This window comes from Sinocyclocheilus grahami, unplaced genomic scaffold (genome assembly GCF_001515645.1).
Source record: "Sinocyclocheilus grahami isolate Dianchi unplaced genomic scaffold, SAMN03320097.WGS_v1.1 scaffold107.1, whole genome shotgun sequence".
Taxonomy (NCBI): domain Eukaryota; kingdom Metazoa; phylum Chordata; class Actinopteri; order Cypriniformes; family Cyprinidae; genus Sinocyclocheilus; species Sinocyclocheilus grahami.
Genome location: NW_015505286.1, coordinates 1,475,474 through 1,493,369, shown reverse-complemented (window position 1 = coordinate 1,493,369; position 17,896 = coordinate 1,475,474). Strand labels below are relative to the sequence as shown.

At 38.1% G+C, this 17,896-nt stretch overlaps 1 long non-coding RNA gene across 2 annotated transcripts; it reads right to left on the bottom strand.

The window, feature by feature from the left end:
- LOC107588802 (uncharacterized) lies at positions 1 to 17,871 on the bottom strand. Of its 2 annotated transcripts, XR_001609623.1 has the most exons (6): positions 17,627 to 17,871; positions 17,464 to 17,525; positions 4,538 to 4,621; positions 4,343 to 4,420; positions 379 to 435; positions 1 to 196 (listed from the first exon to the last, which is right to left on the bottom strand). It is a non-coding gene; the product is annotated as an uncharacterized lncRNA (long non-coding RNA). The 2 variants fall into 2 exon arrangements; XR_001609622.1 differs by lacking the exon at positions 17,627 to 17,871 and having other exon boundaries at positions 17,464 to 17,553.
- Positions 17,872 to 17,896: the final 25 nt, after the last annotated feature.

The window sequence follows — 17,896 nt, the reverse complement described above, 5'->3', positions numbered from 1 at the left end:
ACATGATTATTGTTGGTTTTCTTCTATGCTAACTAAACTAAGTAAAACTGAGTCACAATTCCATAAACAGAGACACTGAATCATCCTCTTGTTATTACCCATAATTTCAGTTGATCTGTCTAAATCTCAAAGTCCCGAAGATTGAATCCAGCAATCATTTCAACTCCTCTGATGAGGCACTCAGTTCTGATGTCTCCTATAAAATATACAACACATTAGACACAATGTAATCGAGGACATCAAACACAAACATGAAGCACATAATAAAGCAGCTCTGACAGCACAAGCAGCACTGACTGGTCTTTGGTCCAATCTTTGATCTAATGTTTTTCAAAGTCAACCTTTAAAGCAGCCCATAATCTGTCATTTCATGTTTACCTCAAGTTGTTCGGTTTCTGGTTTAGCCGGAAGAGATTTTTGTGGTGTATGAAAGGCCTGTGGCAGGAGGGCAAAAACGACTTTAGAACACAGTAAGAGGATTTCTAAACACACATCTCTGAACATGTTTACTCAGCTATCTAAACGAGGACATGCAAATGTGCAAAACTTAAATGTTCTACGCTTTAGGGTCTAGGGCTAGGCAAACCCAAAATGTATGGCTGACACTAAAACACTTCCACGATGGAGAATACCCTCACAGACACACACATACACAGAAATTAAATGGTTAAAGTATTATTAGGGATGCACCGATACCACTTTTTCCAGTACTCGCCCGATACCGATACTTTTATTTTTGGTACTTGCCGATACCGATGCCGATATTTTTATTGCATTTGTACATTTTTAAATATTGGGTACAGAAACCAAAAGGGTATGTATAATGTTAGTTGGTTAACTTCATTTATCAAATAGATAGTCAAACTAAAATTTATTCAGACACCTTCAACATTTCTCACATTATCACAGTTTATTCGCTATAGTTTAGAAAATAGTAATAAAATATTACAAGAACTCAGAGTTAAACTGTGTCAGAACAAATTCAACTTGATAATGTTAGATAACTTTGATAGAAAGGTATGTAATAGATTACAATCAACCAAAATAATTCAGACAGCTGTTAGTATGACAGAATTTACACAACTATGAATACTTTGTCGGGCAACCCTTAGCATTAATGACAGTCTGTAGTCTCCTGGGCATGCTGTCACCCAGCTTCATGAAAACCTCAACTTCAGTTTTTTTCCCAGACTCGGTCAGAATAATTTTTTGACCCAAATTTGTATCAGTTTTACTGGTAGTCCACTGTATGAAGAATTTTTGGGTATGATTTGTCACAGTTTACTTTATTTTGCTATCCTCACTTACATAAATGAACTATAGTGTCCTGCACCCACTAGTAAAAAAATATAAAAAATTATATCTGGTCTCTGAATCATTTTTGGTTTCACTGTATATCCTTCGGTTATTTTCACACTTAATTATGCCCATTAAAATGTATTTTACCAGTTTTTGTTACTTTCACTGTTCATTTGTTTGCTCTATGGTACACCATCTTTAATTTAATAGCATTAGAGCTGCTCCATTTGTTTTACTTACTTGTTTTTGACATATCCGACCGAACTACAAACTTTCCAGTGATGTCTGTGAGAAAGGTATATTCACTCGACAAGATCGCGCATCTGCGCCGGTGCGCGCTCAATCCACTCAGCGTGCTTTGTTTATCAGCTCGCACACACCAGCTATACAGGCGTTAATACTGAATGTTTAACATTATATTCATTGCATACATATACTTCGTAGTAGACATCCATAACTCCTTTCTGCTGTCTGTTGTCAGTGTTTCTTTGTTTGAATATGGTGCTTATCACATGCTGTGTGGTATCGGCGTTTGGTATCGGGGAATTTTAAGGAGTACGAGTACAGGAGGCCAGTATCGAACCAGTATCGGTATTGGTGCATCCCTAAGTATTATATTAATACTCATTAAGAATGCTTACACACACACATACACACACACACACACACATACATACATACATACATACATTTATCCTCTTTATAACACTATTTTTAGATTTCACTGTAATCATAATCTGGCATAATTGCAAAAACTGATTCCTCTGTAGAAATGAAGTGGCAAACTTTGATAAAATGTGATGTGTAATGTTATAATAGTGATTTTATAATGTATAAATATGAATCCAAAAGAAAAACCTGAGAAAAGTACTATATTGGGGAGTTGAATGAGCCCATTAGTGGTCCTCTGCTGCCATCTAGTGGTTGTAAATGCAATTTCAAGGCATTTACCATAGGAACAAACTGTTTTTAACCTTTATAACTATTATAGTGCCAGTTTTTGCCCAATCTCCATAAAATATTGCATGCTTGTTTAGAATCATATGAATGAGTTTACATAATTTTGTGAAGTTTTGAGTTTACTTTATAGGCTTTTGGGTACACTAGTTCAAGACCATATGTTTAAATGACTCTATTATAGCTGTCCAAATGCATAGGGTCACTAGATGGGGGTTTTTTTTTTGTTTTGTTTTTTTATAATTATTGACCTAGAGAGTCCATTGTACTGCACTGAAATAAAATGAAAAAATAATCTCCATGAAACTTTGTATGCTTGTTTAGAATCATCTGTCACGTGTGCTCACCTACTTTTGTGAAGTTTTGATTTTGGGTACACTAGTTCAAGACCATATGTTTAAATGACTCTATTATAGCTGTCCAAATGCATAGGGTCACTAGATGGGGGTTTTTTTTTTTTTTTTTTTTTTTATAATTATTGACCTAGAGAGTCCATTGTACTGCACTGAAATAAAATGAAAAAATAATCTCCATGAAACTTTGTATGCTTGTTTAGAACCATCTGTCACGTGTGCTCACCTACTTTTGTGAAGTTTTGTGTTTTCGTTTCGGATTTATAGGCTTTTGGGTATATTTGGCCACATCCTTTTCTAAATGACCCCATTATAGCTATAGAGTTGTACTGCAGTGGTTTTATTGAGGTTGAGCGAAAAACCTAAGAGTAACTGTTGGTTCGCAAAAGTAGGGTGACCATACGTGTCCTTTTTCCCGGACACTGGTCCTGTCCCAAATCGCACCCTAAACCTTTGCGGTCTTCCTCTGAGTCCACACCTTTATGGCGTAATGCCGTAATTATTAAATCATTCACATTCAACAATTTTACATCAGCCAGGGGGTGAAGACAAGGAAAAAAAAATCTAACAAATTTAAATAAAAACATGGAAATGCTAGGTTCCCAGACTTTATGCCGCCAGTCTGAAGGTCTGGCTACGCGAGACTAGGTAGAAGTCTGCTGCGGAGCTCGCCTCAGTGTGGGCTCAGCAGAAGTGCGCGTGAACTGTGCCATTTGGGACAGGGCCCACTTGAGCCTGCGACTAATGGTATGGACGGTAGGTATGCACGATTTCGTAGTTACTTTTGATCGCTGTAGCTCCACCGTCAGGCCGATTGGGGAGACCCTTGGTGACGGTTTGGACAGTCTGAGTACTACAGTAGCATTCCTCCAAGTTTCAAGTCTCTACGATTTACGGTTTGGTCTGCCCGATCAGTTTTAGGTGGAGAATACTGCTCCTTGGCCATTCTATCAATTACAATAGGGTTTCAGCGTTACGCGCTTTTTTGCTTGCGATTGAGGAAGAACTCCCAAAGGTACAGCACACCTTTACACCTTATCTACCCCTAGAGGGTGAATATCAGTACACAGAGATACTAATAAAGATATTATTTGCATTGATAAAGTTTTTAAATAAAAGAGAACATTTGGATTTGGATTTGCTGACAATTGACCCAGTGACAAGTCAAAGGTACAATTTAAAAAATGTGTTACTTTATTATTATTATTATTATTTATTGGAATAAAGATATGTTGTCTATTACAAAAATAAATAAATTTTACTTGCATTAGTAGAAGTAGTAATAATAATAATAATAATAATAATATTTATAAATAATATATATTTACAAAATTATGAATAATTTTACCAAATTCCTATGTCACTGTGCATTCAAAGAAAGGTAGAGATACATTGTCCCTGAGTAAATACACACACACACTCTCAGAGATTATTCAACCACATCACTAGATGGTGCTGGACAGCTGCTGAAATCTTTAGTAGAGTGGCACACCGCTTGTATAATATATATTTTTATTGTGGGCTGTACTGTGTGTAAAACAGTGAGATCAATAAAGGAACTTTAAAATTAGAAGCTGAAAATTGACACACAGTGCCCTGCCCATTTAATGATCATCTCATTTGATGCACAAATGCCGCACTGTCATCTACACACACATAAAGTACATTAAAGATAAAGTGAGAGTCACTTAAATTGAAATATGTGGGACATTAGCATTCTGTAGAGCCACTACCTTTTTGGCTTGCTGTACCTCCTCTGTGGACTTGGATCTATTTTTCACTGTCTGTTTTTGTGGGGAGATGGTGGACACCTTGGGGGAATGAAAATAAAATGGGTTAAAGCCATTTTGGAACATCTGTGTTTTCTATTAGGACAGGTTCTTTTGTATTCTGTGATACTCTCTACATTTGTTTCAGTCTCCACTCACTTTATTCCCTGTCCTTTCCATGTCTCGACCTTAAGAAGGAAATCAGCTATGTCTCTAGATAATGTAGTCAATGCTATTGGTTATCTGAAAATATGAAAGAGATAGAGAATAACAACATTAGCCGTGATAATACTTCACAAAGAACAGTCTTCATCTCTGAATGTCACTCTTTTGTTTGATAGAATGATAACTGTAATTGGTCCACAGAGATTATGAGAAGCCCTTTAGAAGCTCACTTTCACAACTTTTTGTACCATGTCTCTGTGGAATATTTGTCACAGAACAAACCGATTCCAAATTGCTTCTGGCGGGAATCCCATGACAAGGTACTGTAGGCGTAGCTGAGAATGAGACATTTGTGAGGTAAAGTGAAGCAGCAAAGGCACCCTTGAAAGCACGTCAAGAGAAGCCTGAATTTTTATATACCAAAACAATTAATTTTACATTTTCTAAAAACTGTTGTCATGTTTATCTAGATGTTGTGCTGGCACATACTGTAGCTATGCGGTTGCCAAGGTGTTGTGAGTAGTTATTAGGACATTTAGGTGGGTGCCACAAGTCATTTATGATATATTGCTTCCTAAAGGATTTTTTACCAGTGTCGGAAAATAACAAGGGATTGGGGCAAAAATGCCCCCCAAATTCTTGTGAGAGTGCTGAACTCAGTGAGCTTGCGATGAATTCATTGACCACTTCAATAATAGGGAACGTTCTTTGCTCGCTTTCTGTATATACAGTTTTGTAATGCATCAAAAAACAATAAACGTATTCATAAACAGTTCTCGGCTTGCTTTTCCTGTGTCATTTTTCCACACACAAAAACATTTATAATGTCTATTTTGTTAATCAACATTACTGATCATTATTCCAATATCAAGGGCAATAATCGACAATAATGATTTTTGCCATAATATTACATCGCTGTTATGTAAATAAAATTGCCCTCACAAAGGAAATGACCCAGGAAATCACTTCAGGTAGGCAAATATTCCCTTTAATGGAAAAGTTCATTTCTGACCCTGTTTTTCACCTCTTTTTTGTTCGCCAGGTAAAATATTTTTAATGGCTATATTTATGAAAAACAAAATGACTGGTGCCTACATCAATTTGTTCATATTTGCGACCCAAATGCTGCTTGGCTTTATTACAGATTATTCACTAAATGTTAAACATTGCTCACTATATTATTCTAGTAAAGTTTTTAAGAAACCATTGCTCTATTTGTGCTATACAACCCAGAATCTGGAGCAGAACCGTGAAACAGTGAATGCTGTGTCATTGAATCATCTCTGTACAAAGGACCGACCAAAAAAAAAAAGAAAAGAAAAAAAAAATAAGAAAAAAAGAAAGCTTTTGAAGCAGAAATAAGCTTGGGACTGGCTTAGGTATTTTTCTTTCTGCACACATCATAACTGAAACTGCTTGTCTAGAAATATTGATGTTTGCTAAATGCATTTATGAATGCCATCTCAGCTTCAAATAAATAATCTCTGGGCTCGTTCTGTTTATATGAGATGATTTGAACTTCCATTGTTATTGACTGTTCAGAACCTTGACTGCATAAATGCCTTTAATAATATAAGGCTTTGGCAGACTGAACCTAGACTGACAGCATCTATTTACTGTGTGCTTAGTCTTTCCTTTCACTGATATGACTCATCAACACCTTTCAAAGCTCTTTAATTGCAAACACATGGTAGCTCATATATTGACCAATGCACAGACAGAGCTTTGAATCAAAGCAGTGGAGGTACAATACAATATGATTCATCAAAGCCGAGTACGAGCAGTTTGTAAAAGAGCACAGTTCCATAGTACAAATTCTTTTAAAGTATGCACATGAAGAAAAAAAAATAGAATACTTGTCTGTGGGTAGTTGACACATAACACAGACATTTGTCTTTTTGACACATAACACAGACATTTGTCTTTTTATGATAATTTAAGTTAGGGTTCATTTAAATCAATCATGACAACTCTCAAATAGTTTTAGCATATTAATAGATCTGACAATGGTCAATGTATTAGGCCTTGGCAGACTATATCTTCTACGAATGCTGCTGCAAGTATAGATTGGCTACCACCAATAGATACACAGACATGCTGCTTCCACATGAATAGGCATACATAAATCCAATAGCAGCTCCAGACAGGTGGAGCAGGGGGAGGTGGAGGGTTTCAGAAGAACTCTGATAGCATGATGTAGGACCAGATTACAGCAAACCAGACTATTTAAATGTTGTTACTCTCATTGGCTGTAGAATCAAGAGGCCAATCAGCTTGTGTAGTAAATGATGTGACTGTTAGCAGATTGTAGCAGATTGCATTTAAAGGACCTATCAGTCTAGACTTTTTTTACGCTGGAAAATAACCCGTTAAAATTATTAACGTATTTAACGCACTTGCCCCAGACCTATGTGGGTCATCTGACATTTCATACAGTTGATTGATGACAAATATGAGGCAGGGCAACAACTCACTGCGTGATGGAGCCTAGAGAACATAGTTAGAATGTGCGTAAAATTCAAGATATGGGGCAAAAGAGTGTTTGTCTCATATTTACATCATATAGGCTAGTTAAGCAATATCACACGAGCAATAGGCTAAGTGCTATATCACACGAGTGCAAATGTAATAGTGATCTTATACAACAGTTCAGTAAGTAAGAAGTTAATACTGTGTTATTTTAGACACAATGTTGTCTGTTTTGCTCATTTTTGCCAACGAAAATATAAAGACAAAGCAGAACTGTTCGTCTCCGTCTCTATAGGCTGGTCCTCTCCCACCTGAAAACATGCTTGCCCCCAACACTGGACCCATACGCAGTTCGCCTACAAATCCAACAGGTCAACTGAGGATGCCATCGCCTCAGCTCTCCACTCTGCCTTGACGCACCTGGACAGAACCAACACATATGTCAGGATGCTATTCATTGATTTCAGTTCCGCCTTCAATACTGTGATCCCATCCAAGCTGATCTGCAAGCTCTGTGATCTTGGCATCAGCCCCTCCCTCTGTAACTGGACCCTGGACTTTCTCACCAACAGACCACAGTCTGTTAGGATCAGTAACCACACCTCCTCCGTCCTCACTTTAAACACTGGGGTACCACAGGGCTGTGTGCTGAGCCCAATCCTCTACTCCCTTTTCACCCACGACTGCGTACCTGTGCATGGCTCTAATTCCATAATCAAGTTAGCAAATGACACCACGGGGGTAGGCCTGATCAGCGGCAATGATGAGACGGCCTATAGGGACGAGGTTCAGCATCTAGCAACGTGGTGTGCCAACAATAACCTTGCACTCAATACCCAGAAGACCAAAGAGCTGATTGTTGACCACCGGCGGACTAAGAAGGACCACGCTCCCATCTACATTGATGGGACTTGTTATGAACGCGGCAACATCTTCTTCAATTATAAGTCATTTTCCGTCTGCGTAAAGTTCAAACGATGTCAGCCACCTTGTCCATCTTGGCCCAAGGGTCACGGGATCTTTGTAGCACTCAAACGTAGGAATACCTGACTTTTCCATCTTGTGCAATCAGTACTCACACCCTCCACTGCATCCTCGTCGCCAATGTTATGTATATGTTTCTTAAGTTATCTGATCCTTATCAGAGGAAGCACATTCTACCTAATTAAATCAGTCACATGCTGGTTAACATTTTACCAACAGCGTCTTTACTTCTCTGTCATGAATTCACCAACAACATGAACAAAATTTCCCATCATGCCTCATACTCCCCCGTCTTAAAGACACAAACGTAATTATAGTACATGACATCCCCCCCCAAAGTTGGATAGAGACCATCCATTTAACCTGTCTCAATCTTGCCTAAAATATAACACAACATATTTAAACATTTAACTAGCAAACACCACCTTCTTTACCTTGCTTTAAATTGACCAAACCATGAACATCTCAACGGCACTTTGTATTCACCAGTTCAAGAATTCACCCAATGACAAAGTCAGTAAATTTTTGGGGTACTTTCCATTCCCTTTTGGACTTCACATATGTGACATCTCTGTGACACTCTGTTGTAGACACAAGTCTGTCTGAGCCCTCTAGCACTGTCTGTTGATTTGTGTCCTCAGAACAGCCATCATCTTCCGCTTTCCGGCTATCCTGTTTGTCTTCTGTCTCTTTCTCCACATATTTCCTCACAAATGTTGTGTTGCGACTGTACTGGGCTCCATTGGGTGACTCAATAGTTATTTTGTTTCCAGCTTTTCTGATCACTGTGTGAGGTGTTGCATTGAATGGTGTAGTGAACTTATGTCCTGTCTGATCAAAACCCGATCTCCAACAGCTACACTTGAGTATTCTGCTTTGCGATGTTCATCTGCATACAGTTTGTATTTCCCTTTTTTCTCAGCATCATAGCCGTGAACTTCGAGATATGTATCCACAGATGTGAGTTCAGGTAACTTGCCTCTCATTTTCCTTTTAAACAAAATTTCAGCCGGGCTTTTGCCTGTTGTGTTACGTACAATTCCTCTCTACACTGTAACATACTTCCTGAGTTCCTTTTGCCAGTCAAGTCCTTCTGACTGTGCGATTCGAATACATTTCATGATAAAGGCATTCTGACGCTCAACTTCACCGTTGGCTTGGACCCATTTAGTCGTTGTTTTCAGGTGTTTAATTCCATTTCCTTCGCAGAAATCCTTGAATTCATCTGACCTGAACTGAGGTCCGTTGTCTGATTTCAGTGTTATAGGAAGTCCATGTCGGCTAAATATGCCCTCTAGGCTTTCAATCACATTTGAAGTTGTGGTGGAGGTCAGTATGTCATACTAATAGAACCTGCTATAATAATCCACTACAACTAGGATCGAGTGTTTCGAAGGCAAGGGTCCCAGTAAATTCACTGCTAGATCTTGCCATGGTCCATCATGCAATGGTAACGGTCGCAGTGGCTCTGGGGCATCAGGACGAGAGACAATTTGACAGCCATGACATGATTTACAGTGTCTCTCAGCAGCTATGTCCATGCCAGGCCACCATACTTTGGTCCTAAGATGCTGCTTAGTTCCGACTATGCCTAGATGTCCCTCATGGGCAAGTGCTAGTGCTCGTGCTTGTAGTGCCTTTGGAAGAACAATACGTGTTCCACGTAAATCCAGATAGCCTATTGTGCACAGTTCATTAACTATGGCTGCATATGACATACACTTTTCAAAGTATCCACTTTCGATGGGTTTTCTCACTTCTATCAGTTCTGGATCTTTTTCTGAAGCCTCTTCCCCCTCCCTTGTGGTTAGAGCTCTTGGGGTGGCACTAATGGCTACGAATCTCACATACTCATCCGATTCATGTGAGTGCTTCTCTCTCATTGCTGTGCTCCCCAGAAGTCGTGACAAAGGGTCAGCAATATTTTATTTTCCTGAAACATAGACAATCTTGAAGTTATATGGTTGGAGACGTAAAACCCACCGATCTACACGGGCACAGGGCTTAGAGCGTGGACCATATATTGACTCTAACGGTTTATGGTCCGTGAGCAGGTCAAATTGTCTCCCATAGATATATGGGTGAAGCCTCTCACAGGCCCATACAAGGGCGAGGGCCTCCCTCTCAGTCTGGGAGTATCGTCTCTCACAGTCTGATAGACTTCTACTGATGTAGCACACTGGCACCATTTGACCCTTTTGGCACTGTGTTAGTACAGCCCCCAACCCTACAGGGCTGGCATCAGCCATGACCCGAGTTGGTGCGTCTTTGTCAAAATACGCCAAGGTCCCTGCTTTTGCAAGTTCGTCTTTCAGAGCATTAAATGCCCTTTTCTGTTCAGGCCCGAAGACAAATTCTGTGTCCTTTCGGGTAAGACGTCTCAATGGCTCTGCCAAGGTTGCAAATTGTGGAATAAATCTGCTGCTTTAACTGACAAGTCCAAGAAAACTTCTAACTTCAGAGGAGTTTTGTGGTTCTCGGGCTTCCACCACAGCTCTGACTCTTTCTTCAGTGGGCCCAATCCCTTTCTGCGTTAGCAAAATACCCATGAAGTTTAAGCGATCCATACTAAACTGACATTTTGCAGGATTCAAAGTCAGCTCACGTTCTCTTAGATGCTTCATGACAGCATGCAGGCGTTGATTGTGTGCTTTGTGATCGGGTGCATGCACAATTACATAATCTGAGATGTTTTTAACTCCCTCTACTCCAGCGAGTGCAGAAGCTATCTCATGTTGATATTGTTCACTTGCGGCTGATACTTCAAAAATGAGACGCTTGTATCTGTATACTCCATTGTGAACCGCAAATGTTGTGATCTGTCGAGATTCTGGTGTTAGCTCTAACTGATGATAACCCCATTTAAGATCCAGTTTGCTGAAGATCATCGATCCGTTCATACTTTGTAGACGTTCATCTACTGTAGGAATGGGGTATCCTTCTCTGATGATTGCTCGATTGGCTTGACGCATGTCAATACAAAGTCTGATTTCAGAATTGGCTTTTGGCACGATTACAACTGGATTAACCCATGGGGTAGGTCCATTTACTTCTTCGATAATGTCCATTTCTAGGAGTTCTTTTAACTTTTCCTCCACAGGACCTCTTAGATTGAATGGTATTCTTCTTAAAGACTAGGCTACTGGCTGGAATGTTTGATCTATGTACAGACAGATTTGCTTAGTTTTCAACTTACCAACTCCCTGAAACACTTCTGGGTATTGTGACTGAAGTGATTGCTTGAGGTCCGTTACTGCTGCAATGTCTGTGCCAATTTTGAGTACTCCCAGTTTCGTGGCTGTGTCTCTGCCCAACAGAGGTTCACCAGTCCCTTTTATGACAATGAACTCGGCCTGTACCATCTGATTGTCTATTCATACATCACACTTGAAAGCTCCCTTTACTGGCAAAGGCTGATCAGATGAGTAAGAGAACAATTTCTTCTCTGTATCCGGGATGTATGAATGGCGTTTAATTCTCTCTGATTTCAGTTTCGCCCAAGTTTTCTCATCGATGACATTGCTGGATGCACCTGAGACTACCAGCATCCTCAAATGAACATTCCCCAAACAAACATTCAATCTATCTGTACCCCTGCAGTCATCTTGGATGACAAATGCATATTCAGTCTGTCCTTCCACTTGGTTAACCATTTGCTTAACATTTTTAGTTTTGCACATTTTTGAGAAATGGGAACGTCCTTTACATTTGTGACACATCTGGCCTCGGGCAGGACATTTTAAATCTCTTCCAAAATGGTCTGTATGTCCACATCTGTAACACTGTTTATTCATCTTACTGTTCTCTGCTTGTTTTCCTTTAAATGTTCCTTTCATCTGCTTTCCTCCTTTTCTCCAGACTCGATTCACAGACTCTGTGTCAGGCTTTGATGTGTCACTCACTGATGATGATGCAGACATCTGTTCCTCTATCCGTTCACAGAGAGCAGCAACCTCCAACGCGCGATCAAGTGTGAGATTAGGTCCTTCCTCCAAAAGTTTACGGCGCGCATATGTTGATGAGCATTTGCCAACGATGGCATCCCGAATTTGATTATTTATGTCACCTGCGAATGCACAGTCTCTGGCTGCCTGTCTAAGACACGTTGCAAACTGCTGAACCATCTCACCGAAGTTTTGGGAAAGTTTATAAAAGGACTGCCATGCATATGCAGCATTCACTCGTGGCACGAAGTATGCATTCAAGGCTGCAACGGCCACATTATAATCGTCAGCATTCCCCGTATCTGGCAGCGTGGAGAATATATCTTGGACAATCTTGGATATATCTTATCAAGTCCAGCGTGATGCAAAAGAAGCACTCTGCGTCATTGAAGGACTGACGCGACAACATCTTCTTCAATTATAAGACCTTTTCCGTCTGCGTAAAGTTCAAACGATGTCAGCCACCTTGTCCATCTTGGCCCAAGGGTCGCGGGATCTTTGTAGCACTCAAACGTAGGAATACCTGACTTTTCCATTGCGTGCAATCAGTGCTCACACCCTCCACCGCATCCTCATCGCCAATGTTATGTATATGTTTCTTAAGTTATCTGATCCTTATCAGAGGAAGCACATTCTACTGAATTAAATCAGTCACACGCTGGTTAACATTTTACCAACAGCGTCTTTACTTCTCTGCCATGAATTCACCAACAACATGAACAAAACTTCCCATCATGCCTCATACTCCCCCGTCTTAAAGACACAGATGTAATTATAGTACATAACAGGACTGAAGTGGAGCACGTGACGAGCTTCAAGTTCCTTGGTGTCCATCTCTCTGAGGATCTTTCCTGGACCCTCAATACCTCCATACTGATCAAAAAGGCACAACAGCACCTTTACTTCCTTAGGAAACTAAGGGAAGCTCACCTGTCCCCCAACATCCTGCTGAACTTTTACCATTGCACTATTGAAAGAATTCTCACAAACTGCATCACAGTGTGGTATGGCAACTACTGACCTTGAAGCGGTGCTGCGCAGAGCAATCGGTGTATGACATCAAAGTACTGCGAGAGCGATTCAAAAGCGTAAGGAGCCGTCTGCTCTCTATAGCTCTTGCGGTGCTTTGATGTCACATCGGTCTGATGGTGATGATCGCTTCAAGTCGAACAAGCAATGATTCAATGGACCATTCATAAAGAACCATTTACTTCACTCCTGAATGAATCAGCCATTTGAACGAATCAAATTAATGAATAAATGATTCGATGACTTCATCATTAAGACATTTACTTTACTTTAAATTACTTTAGTTTATTATTTAGAGTATCACTTCATTAAAGAAATAATTTAATATTTTCATAGAAATAATAATAAAATTAATAAAATAAATTATTAACGGTATAGTTCACCCACCCAAAAAATGACAATTGTGTCATCATTTACTCACCCTCAGGCACGTGCAGAAGAGGGGGCTTTGGGGGCTCAAGCCCCTGCCCTTTTTCAAAATTATTCAAAAGTGTCCCGTTCAGAAAAATAGCAATGAAGGTCAATAAAACAAAATGCATTTTAATTATAATTAACATGACAATGTGTACAAAACAATAATTAATCGGCGTTGCTATGTTTGCGAGCCTTTTGCTTGACTGACTGATATTCCACAGTCTGTTCGGAAACCTTCTTTCAGAGAGTGGGTCGCCGGAAGGAAAAAATAAACTAAACAATATTTTACACTTTTTTTCATCAATAATCAAGGCTAGTGTGTCGATTTAATTATTTTAGAATATTACATAATTCATCATTGCCTGTTTGTCATGTAAAATACACACCAACCAATTATGATCTGGCACAAGAAGTTCAAATTTCATTGGACAATAATGTGAAGTGGAGCGGTCATTTTTCATTCTTATTCATAAATCAGTTGAAAATTACATGGACAGACTAGCTTACATTTGTGGAGCGATCTGAATCTGCGGTTTATCTCATTTTATAAATCAAATTACATCGCTGAGAAAATGGATGCTAAATGATTGCACAAAACCGTGCAGCGCCAAAAGTCGCAATAATGGTAATCAGTATTCAGTTAACTTATATTTATGTATGGTAGGCTACACTGTTTACTATTTCATGAAACTATCATAGTTAATGAAGCCCAAGTGCCACCTACAGGCCTGTTATGTGAAGTGTAGGCTGGCGAAATGGTGACGTGAAAGGACTTTATTATATTACCATTTTTTATAATTATGCAGCATTATGAAAGTGTCTTATGCTCATCAAGCCTGCATTTATTTTAATAAATTGCATTTATTTGATCAAAAATACAGAAAAAAAGTAATATTGTGAAATATTATTGCAATTTAAAATAATGTTTTTCTATTTTAATATACTTTAAAATATAATTTATTTCTGTGATGCAAAGGTGAATTTTCAGCATCATCACTGAAGTCTTCAGTGTCACATGATCCTTAAGAAATCATTCTAATATGCTGATTTATTATCAATATTGGAAACATTTGTGCTGATTTTTTATTTATTTTATTTATTTATTTATTTTATTTTTTTTTGTAACCTGTGATACTTTTTGGGGGTTCATTGATTTATATAGCATTAGATAGCATGTATTCAAAATAGAGATGTTTTCTAACAATATCAATCTTTACTACCACTGTTTCTGTCAATTTAACAAATCCTTGCTTAATACTAATTCCTTTAAAAAAAAAAATACTGACCTCAAGCTTTTGACCGGTAGTGTATATTGTTACAAAAGTTATATTTTAAATAAATGCTGTTCATTTTAAAACTTTTTATTCATCAAAGAATCATGAAAAAGCAGGTTTCCAACATTGATAATAAATCAGCATTGCATAAAATGTATTTTAAAGTAAAATTTTTATCAAATAAATGCAGGCTGGATGACCATAAGTGACTTCTTGAAAAAATATTAAATAGTAGCCTAATGTATCCAAACTTTTGACCTCTCTATATATATATATATATTTTTTTTTTTTTTTTTTTACATTGCCTCTATTTTACATTTGAGCCCCTGCCCCTGAGGGACTCTCTGCTCTTCCCTGCTCACCCTCATGGTCCAAAAGAGTATATGTAATGAATTTTATCAAACAAAATATTTCTTGCTGAAGCTACTTTTTGTAATGTCTGTTTGATGCTTTACACAACTATGACTTTAAATTATCTTTGGGGAGTAATTTCTCAGCCAAATTTGATGTGCGATTAATTAGATTAATTAATCGCCACATCATGTAATTAATTAGATTAAAAAATGTTATCGCTTACCAGCCCTAAAATATATATAGGCCTATATATAAATATACAGTATATATATATATATATATGTGTGTGTGTGTGTGTGTGTGTGTGTTAAATTAAATAGTCGTGCAGTGTAATAAAAACAGTGCAGAAAAAGCACAAATATGGAAAGTTCTCATTCAATTTAAATGAGGGCAGCATGTAAGTGTCAATCATTTATTATTTTATTTTATAAATTAATTAATATTATACATGTATATGCTGTAAATAATAATTAGACAAAAAGAGTTTTAGAGTAACTATAGAGAAATTGTCACCCTGCAGGATACTTGAAATGTCACGTCAACTGGAAAAAGGCCGCCAGCTGAGGAGAGTCTGACCTCAAACATGAGATTGGGGCAAATGTCAACACTTAATAGACAGCAGATGGTGACTCATCAAACCATCATCCCTGTTGCATGCATGTGTATTTGCTGGCAGGAGAGAGACTACAAGGGTGAAATAGAGATATAGATAGATAAATAGAGAGGGTAAGTGTGTTTTAAAATGAGACGCAAATATTGAGCTAGAGTAAATAAAATTGCCTCCTTTTTCCTCCTGCATCTCAGTTCAGTATTTTGTGTTATATGTCCTTAAAACAGAAACTTTAATCAGTATGCAATAGTTATTCTAAACATGAGAGTGGCACGGAAGCAGCTATTCAAAATCTTACCCAGGACTGAGGCCAATTAGGACACTACAGCTCTAGCACTATGCAGACTGCATCACCAGACGGTATTACCATGGCAACAAGCCAGTACCAGGAGTCTGACAGATGAAGGAATGAATGTGAAGGGCTGTGTCCCTCGAGGGTGGGTTTGGATTACAGGGACCCCTGTCTCAAAATGTGATTTTTCATCTTTCAAAACAGAGAAAGGTCAACTTTGTGCATTAACACAGTGTTCTGGAGAATGGTTACAACAATGCGGTTTGAGTTTATTCAAATCAGTAATGGAAAATGATTAGTTTTACTCATTTAGGTTGCCTGACCTCACCTTTTGATTACACTGCATCATTCATGTTGTTTAAAATAGTCTTTATTGTGTACTTTACATCTCTGTTATGAACAATTAACTGGCAAATGAGTCAAGACAATTATGTTCCATAAACCAAGCCAACTAAATCTAATGATTCATCCCAGATCAGTTTTGAACATGTTGTGCACAAACTCTGAAATGTTGTGAACAGATTAAAAAAAAAAGATTAAAATGGGAAGAGCAAGAAGGATTGTCCTCTCAATCTAATACATCACAGGAAATCAGTATTTTGTGAGGAACTATGAGAAATGTATCTCGAAATTTGCAAAATAGTTTATAGTCAGTGTTATAACCTTAGAGTTGCACATTTCCTTTTGATATTTTAAATATTTTTAAATCATTCACAGAACTGTGGGACATCACTATACACATACAAGTTACAGATTTTGTACGTTAAGTCATTTTTAAAGTCAGCATTAATTGAAAACTTTCCTATTTTGTAATGTTATCGATCTTACTGTGAACAATTCAGCTATATATACATATATATATATATATGTATGCGTGTGTGTGTGTGTGTGTGTGTAATTTATTTATTTATTTTTGACCTAATAACGTGTAATTAAAATGTCATAACTGGACCTTCTTGTAAACCGACAGACTCTGTCTGGTGTACGTATGCAGAACTGTCTGATATGAAAACACCAGCAAAACATTTCTGTGTACAGCTTATTCTAATAAAAAAAATTTGACCACTTAACTACATATTAGCCAAGGTTAGATTGGCAGTTTAACATATCTTATAGCACCTCACATACAGCGTTTCATATTTGAGGAAGAAAAAAAAAACAACTAAGTACATTTTAACAATTTTTTTTATTATTTAATAATGTATACACACTGAGTGATTAATTTGGCTAATTTAAATGAACACTGTGGGAAGTGGAGGGCAGCTGTGGTGTGTTTGGTTCTAGCTGCAATGCAGGAGCCAAATATCGCTGAAAGGATAGTAAAACTTGAAATCACCTACATTGTGGTGACTGGCTAATGGTAGAGATACATTGTCCCTGTTCTGCTTCTGACACACACACAGGGTTAAGATGACATCAACTCCCTAGACTAAAATTTTTTTTTTAATTTTTAAATAAATAAATATTAAAATACAAATCTGGTGCATGTGCTGCAATTAGCATAACAAAAACTAAAATAAAAGAATTGGAATTTGTTAAAGTGGTCTTACCTTGCAAAACCTGTTGTTATCTCAGTGTATACTCATTGAAGACAGACACGCAGTTCACTGTTCTGCTTTAAACAACAGAAAATAGACCTTTGAAAAGGAGTTAGAACAGTATAATCGTATCCTCACAAAGACATGCTCAGTGATGTAAAGGCAGAATCCTCACCTCACAGATTCGCCTCCCTCCCTTCTGTCTTCTTTCACTCTCTCTGCCTTCCCATCCCTTCTCTTCTCTCATTCTCTCATTCTCTCTCTCCGTTTCTCTTTCTTTCTATCTGTACTTCAGCTTGGGAGCTGGTCATCTGATTGAGTCTGATTACTTCACTACTCACTGTCCATTCAGAGACCATAAAAATAATGTCCCTGATGAAGACTTTCCTGAGGACAAGATGCACTAGGGGAAAATGTGTGTGTGTGTGTGTGTGTGTGTGTGTGT